The sequence below is a fragment of the Calidris pugnax genome, unplaced genomic scaffold (assembly GCF_001431845.1).
Source record: "Calidris pugnax isolate Ruff unplaced genomic scaffold, ASM143184v1 scaffold28, whole genome shotgun sequence".
NCBI classification, from domain to species: domain Eukaryota; kingdom Metazoa; phylum Chordata; class Aves; order Charadriiformes; family Scolopacidae; genus Calidris; species Calidris pugnax.
Genome location: NW_015090842.1, coordinates 14,926,184 through 14,945,103, shown reverse-complemented (window position 1 = coordinate 14,945,103; position 18,920 = coordinate 14,926,184). Strand labels below are relative to the sequence as shown.

The window sequence follows — 18,920 nt, the reverse complement described above, 5'->3', positions numbered from 1 at the left end:
ATTAAAACACTTAGGTAAGTGCAAAGCACAGAGTTACCGAGCACTTTGAATACAAGTCAGACATCAAACTAGTTTTTGAAGTGCAGAACTACTGAGCTGTCACTTTGTCACACGAGCAGATGTTGCCGGAGGCAAGGAGGAAAGGAACGATGCGGGTTTTTTTCACTTGGCTGCTGAACCTGGCACTACCTGAAGAAGCAGAGCCTGGTTTAGCTGCCTTTCCAACCTGTCCTCTGTCTTAAGGGCCCTCAGACGCGCGACTGAGACGACGAGACACATTTTTCCATTGTGAGTCTCCGTAACGTGAGGGCGTGCTGCTCGCTGCAGTAAGTAAATGGTTGGGCTCTTTACATCAGGGGAGAGCTCGATTAATTTAGGAGCCTGACAATATTATTCTTCCCTCTTGCTCTACTTTAAGGAGAGTTCTGCCCAGTATGGGAACGAGCTACTAATAAGCAGAGATGAAATATCTCATTTGGGGAGAAAGACTTCATCCCGGGTACTGTTATTCAAAATGATGGTGCAGGTTAATTTAACTTGAGATCCAACCAAAACTATTTGCTATACATATTACTTTTTGATAACTGTGGCCTGCCATATGTATGTTCTGGCTACCTTTTCATATCAGTGGGGATTTGTCCATGGGGGAATCCTTCAGTCTGGTTACTTTCCTACCCCATTACCTGGATGTCCATTTATTCTGCAGAATCCAAGAAATGTCTGGTAGGTAACTCTCCAGGCCCAATGATCTGGCCAGGGACCCTGGGTCTCCAGGTAATGACACTCTTGCCTCTCACTGTTCAAGTAAAAAAGTGCTTCACTCTCTTATTTGTATCAATCTTTAAGTAAACCTGCAAGGAAATATTATACCACTTTGGAAATTATTGTGGTAGGGGATGCCAGGGGTTTCAATGAGCACCAGTAGAACAGCACCCACCTGTCTCACACACAGTAGCTGTACATCATTCCCTACAGATTTTCCTGCACACACATCATACACACCTCCACTGGCAGGAATATATGCCAATACCCCCATTGCCATTACATACATTTCCTTATAATAGAGTGTCCAAAATACCACGCTGGAAAATTGTTTTTGTGTACCTTACAGAGCGATGAAGGTCTGAACTGGTGGACTGTTGGGGACACCCATATTCATCCATGTGGCTGCCACAACCCCGCGTTGGCAGGATCCCGCGTGTCGCTGAAGGAGCCAGCAGCAAGGACGGCACACGCAGAGGAAGTGGGGTCTGGGGTGAATTAATGCAAACACCAGTTACAGAAATGAGAGAGTTCATTTAGAAAAGTTTGTTTGAGAACAGATCCTACACAAGACTGTAACTAGACAGAGAGGTGCCCCTCAGAGCAGAAACCCTTCTCTGAAGAAATGGGGGCCATAAGAATATTTTCTACTTAACCATAGTTCTCTTTACGAGCACACCCGAGTATACCTACTTCCAAAACACTGTGCTACCTTGTTAAGATTTTTTGTTTACAAACAAATAGATATTAGAGATTGGAATGATACACAAAATTATTTTTCCCCCAAGTACGCTCATGGTCATGCCTTTTCCTGTTATGTGTAACCATTAGTGACCCCATGGTCAATTATTAACAAAATCTCACAGAAAACCCTGCTAGATTAGGAGAAAAATGAAAATCTCAAGAAACAAGGTATCTGGCTTCCAAACAGAGTGCCTGCCTAAGACCAAACCTCATTAGGGAGAAGTCCTCCAGGCAAACATCCTCTCATTATTTATTGTCATGGTTTAGTGAAGATTTCTCGGTGTAATTCACAATTGGTTTTTAAATAAATCTCTCTGTATGGTAAATGTGATATTCCTGCATCTAAGCAGCAGGGTTAGCTGAAATCTGAACACAGCCAGAATTTCACATGTCAGGGACTCATAAACAGCTTAGAGCTTCACAATAATGCAACAACAAGAAGCAAAAATATGATTGACAACATATGGCTGGAAAGCAAGGCAGCGGTGGCACTGCAATGTAATAATGAAACAGTGAGCCTGCAAAGCAAAAGCAATTAGCAAACAAGTGTTGGTAATGAAGCATTATTTATGGTGAGGAACTTCTCTGTAGGAGAAGGATGGTGCTGTGTCTATGATTAAGGCATGAAGGCCTTGGATTTAAGGCTTTGCTTCCCATCCTTCATCCTGGCTTCTAGAGGGTCCGTTGGGCCTAGGGTCTCAAAAGTTTCGAGGCACTCTGATGTCCTGGAGGATTTGGTCTAAGTCCAGAGCTCAGCTGCTCATCTGGACATTAGGGATACTAAAGCTTCTTTTTCTCTTAGGGGGTACAGTGAAGGACAGGGTGCTAAAGACTGGACGTGATATAGCAAATGGTTTTGCTATGGATCTTTTCAGGGGGATGAAGGTCTGAGGGTTTTTCCTATCGCATCAAAGGGTTAACTATGATCTTACGCCTAAGGTGGAATGTGCATGATCATGATTTCCATTTTTTATTGCACTAAACTGCTGAGACCTGTTAAAGAAGTCCAGAATACCTCAGAAATTTCCATCTCTGAGTAGAACAGGGTGAAATCCTCTTCAAGGAGAAAATCCTCTGGTGTGATCCATTTTTCTGCTGCCGTTAAATATTCTTGGGCTGAATCAGCATCTGGGCTGATGAGTTGGCCCCTGGAAGCACTTGCCTTCGTTGCTCTTGAGGAGGCTGGAGGGGCAGCACAGCGGAAAGTTTCTCTCCTGGCCAGAGGACACGCACGAAGGCCAGCTCTTGCCAGGGCAAGGTCTCCTCAATCCCTCGCTGGGCTCAGTGCACTGCATCTATTACTACACATAAAAGACTCATTCTCTTAAATTTCATATTTATCACTTTGCATAACAGTGTTTCTTTACTAAGGTAATGCTGTAGTCAAACAGATGATGAGGGTAAAGAGTAAAATAACCGAAAAGGGCTTTTTTTTACTCAGTGTGGTGAAAGGGGATATTAATACAAACATTGCTTTTTTTAGTGTACCTATTATAGAGCCATGCCCACTCTTTGCTGAATGCATACCTATGAGACTCTGTGTGTGTGCAATAAAATTCTTAGTTTATTAAGCATTTTTTTTCTATTCTGCTATGTCAGTCTAAATTCACTTTGAAGGCAGGAATGATGGAATTGTTCAATATATTGTGTGCAGAAGGTTATGACCTCTGCAATCAGCCCCTGAAACACCACTGCCTTTTTACTTCTGGGGCAGCTGGAAGGAATTATAAGGAAGCTTCATAAAACCATAACATTTTACTAAAGCTGAGGCCTCTGAATATGCACTACTTGAGCATTTTTGTGTTCTTTCTCATTTCCAAAATATTTATACTCTGTACAAGATTTCAAAAATGAAAATTGACCATACTAATTTTACTGAGTATCTTGTTTCTAAACAAGGTCTCAATCCTGCAACTGCTCATGGTGAACGGCCTTATGCTAGTAAAAAAAAACCACACTGATTTCTGCATCCATTTGTGTACACGTTTTGCAGGAGATGACTTAAAGTTGCCATATCATCTGGCAGGAGACACAGGTACATCTGCCCGAGTGCTGGACCAGGCGGTGGAGCACAGACCTCTGCACTGGGGCACACTCCTAAACTGAGGGGTTGAAATGCTTTTGGTTCAAAGTGGGGACAGAACGAATATCCTCAATGAAAATCTGAGACAAAATTAACACCTCCAATATCTTCTGCTGCACATTCATGTCCTCTGTTTGGAGGAAGACTGACCCAGCCAAATTGGAACACCTAGTGTAAAGCCATCATCACTCCTCTGCATTTCCACACTAATTAAACCTCGTTTCTTTCTAACATACACAACTGAAATTCTATCAGCCACCACAACAACGATCTTTTCCTTTTGTCACCTCTCTCTGGCAGCAGCTCTGCCTCCTCTGCTGTTACTCGCAGGGTAGCTCCAAACAATCCACTCTTTCCCTTCCGCACACAATGAAGGGCTATACAGCATCGGGAGGGCCCATAAAATGGTAGCCAACAAACAGAAAGTCAAGTGCCTGAAGTTTACCATTGGTGGCCCTGATTCTGCAAAGCATTTGAACACCAACAGTTTAATAATAAAGCTGCTCTACGTACTCAGTGCCCACGGGTGAACACGGTTCACCAGGCCCCTGTGTTAACACCACAGGCCTAACTTGCTTGTGGAACGTGAAAACGTTCCCAGCAGGATCCTCTGAACAGATGCAACTTACTATAATGTTTAAAAAATAAAGCCTTATTTATTCATACCTCGAAGGTAGGGGGCCTCGAGGAAAATGTGTTGACATGGTGGAAGGCCTAAAAGCCCAGGCTGAACTTCTCCGTGCCCAGGGAAGAGAGTGCTGTCACCGAAAAGCCAGGCTGTCCCGTACGCAAAATGTTGTCTTTGTTCTCTACATGAATCAGTTTGTATCTGCTGATAACCCACTTCCTTCCAGGGGCTTCAGGGTTAGGATTCCCTTTGATGCTAGACTCACTGCTGGGAACAGTAAACCACTCTAACTTTGATGGAGCTACATTTATTCCCTATAGTCAGCTGTTCCATTGTTTCCTCTAAAACTCTTATTTATGTCACCGTTTCATTTTGGGTGGGCTCCCCCCTTCGTCCTTTCTGATTTAAATCATGCCAGTCACGAAAGTTACAAATCAGAAAGCCTGAGAAGCATGCTGTATTTTAATGTAAAATATACACAGATTTCTCATTCCCTGTAATGCGTACGACTAAAATTATGTCAGAGCCCACAACGAGGACATTTTCCTTTTGTCACCTCTCTCTGGCAGCTGCTCTGCCTCCTGTCTGTGCCGTCACTAGCCGGGTGGCAGGGCTGGCAGCCGAGGGGTGGCTTGGTCTGAACACCCCTTGGTGCCAAGGCTTCTGAAGATTTCAGCCCGTCTGGGGCATTTAAGTGTTACATCAGGTATAGCTCAGTCTCCTAACGGTAACCTAAGCTACAAGCAGCAGGGAGGTATCTGTGCTGTGCTTCGCTGAGAGGAGCCTTCAGAGCCTGTGACACTGTCTGACACTGACTGATTAAGACACAGGTACCGTGGCGCTGTCAGGAAAGAAGAAAGAGGTCTCACAGTGCTGTTGCTGCTCCTGGATCTCCAGCAGAGCAGCAACCAGACGCCGGCGCACAGCAGCATCGTGCTTTACCTTCTTCTCTGAGAATTACTGCCTCGCCAACCCTAAAGCAATTAGGAACAACACCATTTTTTTAACACAGCCTGCCCCTCCGCACAGACTCCAAAGACTGTGTGTCTGAGCTGATCCAATCCTTATGACTGGGGAAGGGACCATGATAGGAAAAGATGAGGGAGATGTGGGAAGGACAAAAATATGAAGTCTATAACCAGTCTCATCAGGAAACAATTAGAAAGGCTGCTCCTGCACCAAACAAGACCAAGACCTAATGGGGAGAGAAACAGAGCTACCTAGTTATGCTGCAGATAGAGACTTATCTTCATTTTCTACATGGCTTTTACTTGCCATCTTTAAAAAGCACACTTTCAAACTTCTCCCCTGAACCCAATTTTCTCAGTATCCTCAAAGCTCACACAGCATTATTAGTGTAATGGTGAAAAGGATTGCTTTGCCAGGCAGAGACAGCTGCCAGGCAGCCTAGGATTTTAGTTTTCTTTAGTTTAGGGCTTTCCCCAGTACGAGATGTACCCCATGTACCCTCCATGTACCTCTTCATCCCATCTTTGCAAGCGATGAAATAAGCATTTCCCTTCTCTTTGGGGGTGATGTTGAAGCCATCAGAAAGAGTAACATACATCTACCCAGTGTGTCCAGCCCGTGGGAAGCTCTTCAGCTCGGACGTATATTTTTGGCCTTCTGGAGTCATCTCTCCTCCTTACAGCCCTACACAGGAAGCTGAGCAGGGAAAGCAAAAAAAGTCTCAACTGTCTTCAGAAATCTGAGGTCTCTGCAGACCTGTGATTGTCTTACTTATTTTTGTGGCAAACCAGGTGTGTCTCTGTCATCTGTATGGTGCCAGAAATGTCCTTGTCCTCTATGAAGCAGAGGCCAGAGGAAACTGGAAATATTCTGCTCTTCCTTCCACCAGGGAGAAGGCACTTGGGCTTCCAGGAGCCTCTATTGTCTACCACAACTGGGCTGTTTTCATCTCAGCTTTCTTAATAAATATTTAGTGGGCAATTCACATTTTCCCTCCTGCTCTGTCTAACAGAGCTGATTATTGCGAGGGTCAGGTGGTTACATGAGCTAATTAATATTCACAGGCAGCAGTAGGAAATAAGTACAAACCCCATCTCCTCAGCTTTAATTACAATATCAGTGCTATCAAATTCCATGTGGATACACCTCCCACATCAGCTCCAAACAATTTCAGATGTGTATACTAACAGGATCCACAGCATCTTTAACTCATGATCTTCTGTCATTACAATATAATTACTCTAATGCATCTTTACTGTGCAACGCCCGCCAAAGCTAACAGCCGTTGAGTATACCATGCAATTATAGAATAGAGATGTTAATGTAAGCTTTCAGCTTGCAGTGATTTGCAGCATTTCTTCCAGTGCCATTATTCAACATCTGTGGGCAACCTGACTCCTGCCTGCTCCCCTTCCTTCTCTATATTAACTTTATGAAACATTTATGTTATTCTAGCACTGAGAAGCCCCAGGCGGCACCGAAATCCCAGTGGGAATACAGCAAAAGAGTCAATAAAGTGGCGATAAATTGTCTCACCTTGGGTAGCTCTGTTGATATAGAAGAGGAATAGAGGAAGGGGAGTCAGGGAAGAGCAGCTGCAGTTTGCAACTTGGTGAGGGTGAGGATCTGGGCCTTGTACAGAGGTTAAGAGAGATTGGACAGAAAATGCAGTATTGGCTAATTAAGCTAGTGAATATCCCTTGATTAAGTGCTGATGGAGGTCAGACACAGAAGTCAGGTAGTTAGAGAGAGTGTGGTAAGCTTCAGAGGGTCTTTGTGGCAAAAAGAGATGCTTATATTTCACAAGAGGTGAAAGGATGAACCAGCAGAATAACTTGTCAAATGGCAAGCCATGAAGACGGTTTTAGCCTCTCACTTCTACGACTGTAGAAAGTGAGGAACAAAGCACACATTTTAAAGAGACAAAATGGGATGAATTTTCAAAACTACTTAAGGATTTTCAAATGAGAACTAGCTGCAGACATCACTCACATTGCACTATGCAATGTATTCCTGTGTCTGCAGAGATTTATAAAGCCCTCTCAGTGTATCAATTGCATCAGTCCTTTTACTTTTCATAAATGGCAGCCATTTAAAATTGTATAATAGCATCTGTATTTGAATCATTTGGCTTTCTGTGTGATAACTTAACAGTCACGATGATTAAGACATACATTATCAAGACCTGAAGAAGAGAGTTAAACAGAAATGGCATTACATCATCACCTATCCAAGTTGTAATTGGTGTTTAACTGTAGCTCTGCAGGCAAACACAAAGACAAACAACAAAGAAACCTCTGGTTTGATTGAAAGTGACTAAGAGAGGAAAAACCAAGACAGAAAATTTTTAGGGGAGAAGCGTTCCTTCCCTGAAATGCAAAGGCCCTTCTTGAATCCATGAGAGGTAAAGCATGGGAAAAGTGCAGCTGTTTCTTGGAGCAGCAGTTCATCTCTGGAAATGGAAATTAAGAGCTGCCAGGCTGATTTTTATCTCTGTGTATCACCTGACAAATGTATACTGTATATGTTTGCTGATATTCTGCAATACCCCAGTTAACTCTGTTGTTTGCATATTAGCCATTTTGTGTCCCAAATGCTCATGCAAGGATCATAAATATTTTGAGAAAGACATAACCATCACTTTCACCAGTATAAACTCTTATTTTCTCAAACATCTCTCTACGATCTTGGAGAAGATTAAAAAAAAATCCCTGAAGCACTACTTTTAAACGAGTTTTTTCAGCATCAGCTGACTGGGACATGGAAGAAGCAGTTTCTGAGCCAAAGAACTTCCACAACAGTCACTTGGCTTCTGAACCCAATGAGTTTACCTTTAGGGATAGCTCCCAGACTGATCCCAGCCATGGGAAGATGGGGATAATGCAGTTGCATATTAGCTAGAAGCTAAGACATAATTCTGGGTGTTTGAATCCAGGATTTGGCTCTCTACTAGGGGCACATGTATAAGAATAAGAGCAATATGTATAGTTCACACATGGAACTAGACAGAGACTTTGAGAACTGACAGGGTTGTGGTTGCACAGGGCATCATCTCTAATTATAAGGAAGGCTCCTTGGTTCTGGAAAGTTCAGGATATTCCAGAATGGAAAAGGAAAATATTGTTCTACTTTAACATCACAGTGGCACTGTCAGATGATTCATGGGCTCTGGAGAACACAGACATTACCAGCTCAGCACATCTATATACCAATCACCATTTGTCATATGTGAGTACTTCCCACAGTCCTAAAAAGGGATTTGTTTTGTGTATTATTTGTAGGAAATGTAATGAACTCCATAGCGAACAGCAAAATAAAACCAGCACTTGATTGTTTTATTGAATATTTTCCTATTTACTTGGGAAAACTTCACTTCAGGATTATTTTTTTTATGCTGTCTAATAAAAGGACCCCCACAGCTGTCTTCTTTGTGGAGAGAAGCTGTCAACATCCAGTATCATTTTCTGCATATTGAGTGAAGTACTTGAAAGTCCCAGTTCCATTTTAATATGTGAGATGCTCCCCATTTGTATGCAGCTGGAGAGAGTAGTTTTATCCTCATTTAAAAAAGTCATACGATGGATTTTTTTCTTTAAACAAATAGCATCTCAAACTTTTCTTTTTTCTCTCTCTTTCTGCCAACACACACCTTTCCTCTCTTGTTAGGCACCAGTGTGCTCAAATCACTGCATAGCGTTGACATCTCAATCGTTATACATAATATGATGCCAGCACTATTTCTTTTTTGGTGTCCCTGTGCATGATCTGCTGGAATAATTCCCAGATTAACTGTTTATTAATACAATTTTTGCAAAGCAGTTGGTGGGGAAATTTCATCACGCTGCCTTGATTAAGGCCTTTACCATCCTTTTCTGAATTTTCTGATTCTGGGTATTGACAGCTTCTAATCCTAGCCAAAGCTTTCTCCAGTCCAGATCCTGCAAACACTTTGCTACATAGGACTAGTCCCACTACAGCCGAAAGGCTAATCTTGGGTATTCAATACTTTCTTCAAACCTTTCAATAGGTTCTTTCCTATGTGAGTGCCAAATTCATTTGTATTCTCGGGTCCTGCAGAGCAAGGTGTGCCCTGGTACAAGGGTCCTAGGCAAACCTTTCTACAAATGACCTGCAAATGAAGATTTTGCATGGCAAGAACACAGGGTTGCCATTGCCCCCAGTCTACATGGAAGGACACAAAGAGGAACAAGGGGCCAACCCACAGCCTCAGCCACCCTAGCTGTTATGTATAGGCACACACAGGCACTGTATATCTCTTGATTTCTAATAAAATTTGCTCACAACTGATTGCTGGTGAATTATTACAGTTCGTGAATATTTATTAAATGTGTGTTTGGAGAGCTTCAATTATTCTTATTTACCACACAAAGTGCAAACTTAATCCTAATTATATGCACATCAGAGACTGTTAATGTAAAGTGCTGTTACCTTTCTTCCCTGCTGGCACAGGACAGAAGACCATCCAATGCAAATGTAGTGACATTTCATAGCCTCAGTCAGTTGTGCTCAGTCCTTCCACAGCTATTAACTCTGGTGCCATGAAACACTGTTGTTGTGGGGAGCAGGGAGCATCTTTAACATCCACAGCTGTTTTTAATGTTTCTGTCAAGAGGAAAGATTACAGCTGTGAAGGCACAGGGAGATTGTGTGTAACAGAGGCAACAAAGCTTTGAACTCCGCATACACGACGACTGAACACACTATACATATGCTTCAACACATCTTGACACTATAAAAGCCATGGTTAAAAACCCAAGATATCTGAAGGTTATAGAACATTTAATGGCTCTAGTGTAAACAATACACTACCAAGAATTAAGTGCCAAACATTATCAACCTCCCACTTTGGATATGCCACATCTCACAGGCTGAGAATGACTAACCCAACCAACCTCAGACGGCAAACCACCACGCAGAGAAGTTTGGAGCGATGCTGGCAATTCAGTGTGAAGCACTGAGTAGTTCCCTCAGACAGTGCTTGGAGATGCTTTCACTTAAATTCAAGATATCTGCTCCACATTTCTGTTTTGAAAGAGAATAAAAAAGAGGATTCTCAAAAATTCCATTGGAATTAAAATTCTGAAAATTTTACATTGGAAAAATTAGATAGCTTTGGTGCTGATTATTTTGTCTGAAACAAATGGGACCAACTGTACAAATCTTGGATGAACCTGGGCAATGTTCCATTATGAAAGCAACAGATTTAAGAGCCTCAGGGCTCCTGAGACTGTTTCTTACCTACCTATAGAGTAGGAACCTCAGAAACATGGACATCCAAACTTTAACCAGTACTCTTGGTATTTACAGTGCCAAATGCAGGGCATGCAAAAGTACAACCACTGCTGGGCAAGCTTTCCCATGGCTTCCAGCCCCACAGGCCAGGGCTTGGAGCAGGAGTTGAGGTATTCAAATTCTTTGTTGTGGAGAGAGGAGTCAAAGCTGCAGAATCCCCCAACTTGGGTCAGAGATCTCAGAAATTCAGGGTTGCCAGCTCTACTGGAGGCACCTGGGAGATATCTGAGCTCTGGGCTCAGCTCCTAGCTGAGCTGCAGGAAGCCTGCTAGGTGCCCTGGAGTCAGACAAAGGCCACACAGAAGGTTTCCTGGAGAGCAATGAATAATGGGGACCTACCTATGTTTTGGCCAGGCAAGGGGCACGGGGGTGGAGAAAGAAGAAAAAACCCCGAAACAACATCAACAACAACAAAATAACCCAACAAACCCAAAGACCCAGAGAATTTCTTGAGAAATACCTTTTTTTTTTTTTTTCAGTAACTCAGCATTTTCTAATGAAGCATTTCTTACTGGAAAATTTCTGCCTGTTTCCATCCAGGAGGACGTTATTCAAATGGACATGACATTTTGGATGACATGAGGGAATGTTAAGTTTGGTCTTCTTGCCAAATTCCATTCTGGCAGATAATTTCCTACTTATTTAAATCCACCTCACAACATTAACAGAGTGCATTATTGTAGCTCCCATTCTGTCTTGCAGCTTTTGTACTGTCAAATATTTTCTGCCTTTAACCTCCTGCGTAGCCGCATTTCCCCAATTTCAGTGCTACACTGGAGAGTACGGTATCTGTACATATGCAAAAGAGAGCTTTGGGGTCTGTAAAATCATTTGGATTACTGCAAGATCATCAGTGTTACCTGAAGGATTATTTTTAGTACCTGAGAAGTTTTTGCATAGCAAAGTGTAATTCCACACATAATGTGACTAGTCAGAATGTCAAATTATTTTATGCCATTATGGTGCATGACTACATTAGGGAGTAGCTGTTGTATTTTTTTATCTCCTCGGGAACATTAATTACTACAATGAGGTACTACATTGATGCCAACTAAGACCCAGGCCCCTATTGTGCTAGGCACTATAGCAACAGTCAGTAAAAGGTAGTCCTTGTTCCTAAAGACCTTTCTGTCTAAACAGACAAAATATTGCCAGAGATTTATCTTTTATTCTTCAATTTACAACAGCTACAAAACAACTTGGATGAAGAATAAGAATTGCAATGAACAGGCTGTGATGACACCAGCTGTGGAATGAAGCCATATGTAGGTAGGAAACCCTAAACCAGTAAAAAAACCATGGGTGCAATCCTGAACCAACTGAAGTAACGTGAATCATAGAATGGTTAGAGTTGGAAGGGACCTTAAAGATCATCAAGTTCCACCCCCCCTGCCCTGGGCAGGGACACCTACCACCAGACCAGGTTGCTCAAAGCCCCATCCAGCCTGGTCTGGTGAAAACTCCTACTGACTCTAATGGGAGGCAGCATTTCCCCCCTCTCTTCCCATTTCAGCAGGTACACGTCTGCACAGCATAATGCAGTGTTATACAGTGGTATTTCCAAATTCACTCGGTACTAAAAGTAGAATTGCAGTATTGACGTATTGTTCCTTTCAGAGTAATAAACCCAGAGCACTGTGCTGCTGTTGCTAGATGGCTTCCAGTGCTCACTTAACGCTCGCTCGCTGTTATTTCTATGTGCTGTTGCGTGGTGCGTGTAGACACAGCCACAGCCACAGCTCTGCTGTACCTATGGGGTTTTTCTACAGAGCTCTCTGGGAACAAGTTGCAGGTAGCGGGTTCACAAGCTGCCTGGATTCACCAGTCTGTCACAAAATTACCGACCTACCACTTATGGTAACCTGAAGGATTAATTACGGTCTACAATACTTCATGGCCTCCAGTGCAGGGGCTATTTAGATGACAGCAAATTCTCTTAACATGCTGTATTTCTCGCCACAAATCCTTTCTCTAAGGGATAGGGGCTAAAAATACTCCTGAGGAAGAGCTCATAAACAGATGCATCCCCTGTTCTGATCTTGCTGATGTTGCTATGTTCTATGTTATTATTTACTTAAATTGCATAGCTCCCCAGCCCTAACGGGAGACTCAGGTAACTTATTTTTTATCTTTTGTAACTGATGCAATGCACATTAAAGCAGAAATAATCATGACTTCGAGATGCAGATGTTTTCTGAACATTCTGACTATGAATGTAATATAATAGAGGTTTGAGTGACACTCATTTCGCACCCCTGAGTTTATCATAAGATTAACAGTCTTTATTATTTTGCAGAACAAGCAGTAGCACCTCACCAAGGGTATAATCACCTCAGTCGAAAAACAAATAAGCTTTTACTTAATGCGCTAAAAATATAGTTGAGAAACCTTCGATCTCAAGCCGTGTGATAAAACAGACTCTGTTGACTGAGCAGATCAGCAGCTGCTGTTGTTCAGGCTCCTTCATCCTAACAATGCTTGCCTTTCTCTCTCCCCACCAAATTTAGAGATTATATCAGTGTAGCCAACCCCAGGAGTTCAAAAATCAGAAGACAAACCAAAATAGAATCACAGGATTGATATCAAAGGCATGGAAGTTATTGAAACTGAAGCGTATGATTTGGGGGGTCAGCCGTTAGATTTTTTAATTCATAGGAGACAGCCCTCTTTCTCCCAGTTGTCTGCTCAGTTCTCCTGGCTGTCTGATATGCCCTATTTCAGAGTGAGAGGCAACACAGGACAATGGGAAGCACAAAGGATTGGGAGTCTATTTAAAGTTTATATAAAGCTCAATTCTCCACCATATGTAATGCCTTAATCCTGCTGATACCTTATCTGAATGCTCAACTTGATTCATACAAGTAGCCCCATGGAAACCAGGGGGGGTCCTCTTGTGCTTGAAGTTTGCCACTTATATAAGTTCCTATTGCAAGCCAGAAATGTTAGCCTGAGTCACAATATTAAGATTACCTAAGAATGAAAAGGTCTGTTGCTCAGTTTCCTCTGTGATCTCGAGCAAGTCCTGAATCATTCTATATCTGAGCTTCCTGCTCTTTAAAAAAGGAGGTAAAACTTGTCTATACAAGGTACTTGGAAGCCTCCAGACAAAAGATAATAAAATTCAGATAATTAATATATTGTCTTCTTCTGATGTAAATTCCAGCTAACACAGCTGGAAAGAATGTTTAAAAATCAGTGAAAAGTATTTCATAGTTAGATTTCCTAAGAAAACCAAACCCATAGAACTGGACTTAATCCACCATGGATCACGTCTGACTCAGCAGCCAAAAGAAACAGAGGACTTACTCTTCTCAGTGCTGAGAAGACCATACTTCTCACTTCACAAACTGGACCTTTGGTACTTCAGTAGGACAGGCAGGACCTTCTTCTGAAAAAAAGCAGTTCCTAGGAGCTAGAATTCCTCATACAAGAGTTTATCAAGATCTAAACATTTCTTTACCTTTTTTCCACACAAAATGCTCAAATTCCTCTGATTTTAAATTTTAATTTAATTGATCCTAATTTAAATTTATTCTGAATGTAAAGTCCAATTTTTTGAGGCAGTGGTAATATGTTAAGATGAAAGAGCTTGTTAAAAAGTACTCACTTAAAATAATGGAAGACTTTCATCTTTTATTAAACATTTGAAATTACTAAAAGATACTACCTCAGAGTGGCTTAGTTTAAAGAGCCAAACTGATACATTTTGTTAATTAGACCATTAAAAAACTCATTTAGGTGTAAATAAGTCTAGGTCATTAAATCTTAATGTACAGCGTCAAAGTGAAACTTCAGTCTTCACACTTTCTAGTAATGTAAATTCATGACCCTAAAAATTAATTAAAAAGAGAATTAGCATCAAAGAACTTACTTCCCCCCTCCTGTTCTTAAAGAAAAATGATGTATTGGTAGTAATAAAAAGTGTTATTCCTGCTCAGTACACCATTTACACATTCTCTCTGTCTACAAGACTTTGCTTGAACTTGGATGTTCAACGTCTTTATTTTGATATCAGTGATCTGTGTGAATATTTTTAAAGCAGAGTAAACGATAGCTAGCAGTGATCACCAGTGATGTTGTCCCTAATTTTCATGATAACAAGAACAGGCTATTTCAGTGAATTAATGGTATAATAAGGCATAATAAAGAGTTAAATATATCATTGGACACAGCTGAAAAGGGCAAGGCTAAAGCATTGCCTCCTATTAAGGTTTTTAACGATAACCGTCACAAAGTCATATTCTCAATTGCTCACAGCTTTACAAATCAGCAAGTATTTAGATTGAAAGTTCCTAGGAAATTTCCAAGATTCTCAGACTTATTTTAGAAAATTTCAGGGAAAAAAAAAAAAGGGAAGTTTCAAAGAAGTTCAGCCATTTCCAGGAACAGGGAACAAAGCTACCCCTTTTAATTACAGAAGGATAAAGGGTTTCTAGGGACATAAACTGGGACAAGTAGATGCAGAGACTGAAGACAGAATTAGGAGAAACTGGAAATGCGCAGTAGAGTCCAGGAGAGACAGAGGCTGAGTGGTCAAGGAGGAGGACACTACAGAGAAGCCTATGGATCCAGGACAACTAAAAAGAATGAGACTAGATTGAGGGCAGAGAAGGGCAGGGGAGGTAACGGTGGGACAGAACCACCAGTGAAAAAGACTGTAGAGAAGAGGAGAGAGGGACTCAAGTGTAGCAGCGTGGGTGAAAAGGCTTGTGCTCACTCCAGTCTTAAGAACAAATTCCAAGGACATTGGAATCCCAACACTAGTGTAAAAACAAGCAGTAAGTATCATGTATTTCCATACATATAGGTCATGTAAAAAATAAAACTGTCCACAGTGTAATAATTAGCAAAGATTCTTGCTTTTACCTTGTATACTCTTTAACAAAAAATTAAAAGTCCTTTCTTTTCCAGGTGCCTAAAATCAAGAGAATGCAAAAATGTCAGTTCTAGGCAGTACTAACCAGGCTTGTAATGCTGACAAAACACTTGGGAAAAAAAAAGGAAGACAGAACAGTGAAAATTGTGTGAAGGCTCTAAGGAGAAGGGATGATTTTAAAGTGGTAGCAGTGGTACGAGGTGAACTGTAATGAGTAACTCAGTGGCAGGATGAAGGAAGTAACTCCCTCTGGCAGGGGTGCTGCCCAACGTTTGCAGGGACGTTCTTTGAGACCAATACAAGACTACATTTGCTTCCTGACAGTGACTGGCTGACATATGGACTCATAAAAAGAAAGGTTTTTAAAAATACAGAAATACTTGAATTGTTTTCAGTCTTCCTAATTCACTTAAGCATGCTACACTAACCTTACCTTTTTCTTATATTCAGACAGAATGCTTGCTTTGTAGATAACAATCTTCCCCCCAAGAAGACCGACAAGAATCTTTTCACTGAAGGACTGTGTTAAATATGGTTGTTCCTGCACAGATATAATGTATGTAAACAGTTCATAATTATACGTGAAGCCATACTAGAGTTATATAGGAGAAGTGATTGCTCCCCCTGTACACATTCTTTGAAATTGTGTGACACATGCAAAATCAAGCATGACACAAGAAAATTCATCAAAGAATATTTAAATATACCTTAGGGAGCCACTAAGTTTTCTGATGGTTTTACAGAAGAAAAATTAATTGCATCTGCACAATACACAAGCCCTGTTTTAGAAGAGTTTATTTCCATCAGTGCTTTAACTTTTTACTTTGGTAAACATTTAAAACAGTCTACTTAAAGAAACCGATAATAAAAATCAGAAATGATTGAATGGTTTTATTATATTCAAGCTTCTTCCATTTTAGCTATGCTTACTTGTTCCTACTAATTTTTGCTGTGTCAGCAATGCATAGGAATTCGTGTCCCATCAGGGTGGCACCAGAGTGGATAACAACAATTATTCTCACAAAGAGTTTATACCCTTTTCTAAGACTTGAAATTCATATCCAACTAATTATATAAAATAATACATTAAAATCACTAGTAATTCTTCTGGTAAGCATAGTCAAGTTTGTTATACTGAACACTTTTGGTTTTCCTAAGACTATAAGGTTTTCATGTGAAACACTATACACACCATCTGAATGCATCCATTTAATTTTAGGAAATTCTGTAAACTTTCTATGCTACTGCTGTCTTGGAAATTTTCTTAGTTTTCAGAAATGTGTAGAAAACCCAAATAAATACTTCTTTCTGTCATGACTTACCCAATTATCTGGTGCGGCTATGTGACAGGTTGCAGTCAGTAGTCTGATATGGTCAGATTTGACGCTGCTTGATGTTTCTTAGGAGGCTTTTTGACAGATTGAACTAGATGTACAAAAGTCCATGTGGAGCCTGCTGGATTATATGATCTTGTTTTACAATTTAGCCAAAAAGAATATTTTGCTAAGGTGATGCACTTCCCTGTTAAATCTGGAACAAGTGATGATACTACTGATCTGTTTACACACTAAGTTCAAGTTTCTTCTTATTTAGAGCACTGTGAAGCACTTAAATTGGAATTCTTTGTTCCCCTTGGACAGGTGAAGATTGATTCTAGTGGTCTTCCAATCAGCCTATAAATCAGGATAGTTGAGATTGACAACATTTCATTGGTATGAGCAAGAGAAGAGTCAGATTATTCCTTGCCAAGCTATATGACTATGGAGCACCATTCTAATATTTCTAACTCTCTTACCACTTCACTATTGATAGTGTGACAGGATTTGTAATACCATTAGGCTGTGATGCCAAGAGCAATTCTTTTAAAGAGTGTGACACTGAATATAGGCTCTGGCAAATGATGCCTTCAGTTAGAAAGTATTAATGTGACAGAACTCTTCCAGAACCTTTTACAGAGAATATGTCTTGACCAAAAAGTGACAGAAGAGAAAATAGTGCTTGAACCTGTGCAACATAGCATTAAGACAGAAAAACCTCAACTGTGCAAGAATTGATCTCACTGTCATTTATAGTCATGTAAATCACACAGAACCACTGAAATCAGTGGGAACTCCAGGCCTATAAATCAGGTGTCATACGAATGAAAAAGTGGTAACATATTATTATTGGGTCACTTAGCTCTGCTCCATAGTTTTATTTTAGCTCTAACATTTATCAGCTTTGCTTGTCCAAGCTAACTCTTAAAACAGAAATATTTTCTGCAGTTTGGCAACAATGGGCATTCTGGATTGGATATTCACAAAGCAAGTAAGAGAGAATTTGTCATAATGGGTCTATCTACTGTTCTACAGCTTCTCTCATACTTTATGTCTCTACTTTATAAAACCGTAAAACATCTAACTGACTATGAAATGACAGTAAAAAAATGAAAGAAGTGTTTCCTTTTCATCACATTTCTCTGACACATGAGATTTGATCATCTGTATTATCATAGCTACAAATAGTGTTAGCAAACATAAATTACCCAGGCCCATTACGTACAGACACATTATCTGTCTTTTTGCCATTGAAAAATCCATGGGCTAACTATTTTCTGCATAAAATATTTTCTTTTATTTGTTCTAAATGCACTGTCCCTAAATTTCATGATGCATTTATTTCATGGAAATGTGCAATGTAGAAAATGCCCCTATGGCTATTCTGAATACTGTGTGGTATTCCCACTATTTCCTACTCTTCCCAAAGAAAACCACTCGAGAATGAGAATCTCAGTGGTATGAACAGGTAAATGATCCAGAGGAGTATCAATTTATACCTTCTGAATCTTCATAGTCTTTGAAGTGCTTTATATGTAAATCTTACTGTACATCTCCCTAGCTTTGTTGCCTTTTTATGAGCTTTCACAGATAGTCTATATTTCAGTTGTCTCGATTAAAATTTGGAAGAACTCTTATAGAAAAGAGGTCTTGAACACAGGTCTTGAAGAGGACCACTGTCATAGCCTCATGATGTCATGAAAGAAGAGCTAAAAGAAATGAAAACTTCACAATTTCTAGTTATTATGCTGATCTCACTAGAAACAGTCTCTTTTCTGGGTTATTGTTGGTTTGGGGGTTGGTTTTTTTTGGGTTTGGTTTTTTTTTTTTGTTATGTTTTGTTAAAGAATACCTCACAAAGACACAGTGTTATTTTCATGGGGTTTTATTCCCCCAGAAATAATTTTATCTGGTAAAAATTTATGATCTCTAAAAGACATCTCAAATTGTGATCCAGTATCTATTGTAATGCCACAAATTGATGGAATTAACATTAACACAGACAAAATTGATCATGTTTTATGTGATTATTGCTTCACTAATCACTATGTATTCCACTGCTATCTGTGTGTGAGATCATTAATATGGTATATGTGTAAAGATTAAGCTTAATGGAGTTAAATACTGATATGGAAAGGCAGGATGGCTAATTAATGATCAAGCAAACAATTAGGTCTATTTCTTACTTATTTTCAAGATGTTCTATGAGAAACTGCAGCCTTGCAGAGC

The 18,920-nt window shown here is 40.4% G+C and overlaps 1 long non-coding RNA gene across 2 annotated transcripts in view; it reads right to left on the bottom strand.

Annotated features, from left to right (window-relative positions):
• Positions 1–629: 629 nt before the first annotated feature.
• LOC106888212 overlaps positions 630–18,920 on the bottom strand; it is a 156,504-nt gene continuing 138,213 nt past the window's right edge. The window contains exons 1-6 of one of the 2 annotated variants that reach the window (XR_001412064.1): positions 13,806–13,864; positions 10,100–10,229; positions 9,636–9,809; positions 2,522–2,807; positions 1,105–1,250; positions 630–851 (exon numbers count right to left, since the gene is read on the bottom strand). This is a non-coding gene — a long non-coding RNA (uncharacterized LOC106888212). Of the gene's footprint in view, positions 852–1,104; positions 1,251–2,521; positions 2,808–9,635; positions 9,810–10,099; positions 10,230–13,805; positions 13,865–18,920 lie in introns of those variants that run through there. The other variant, XR_001412063.1, reaches the window with a different exon arrangement.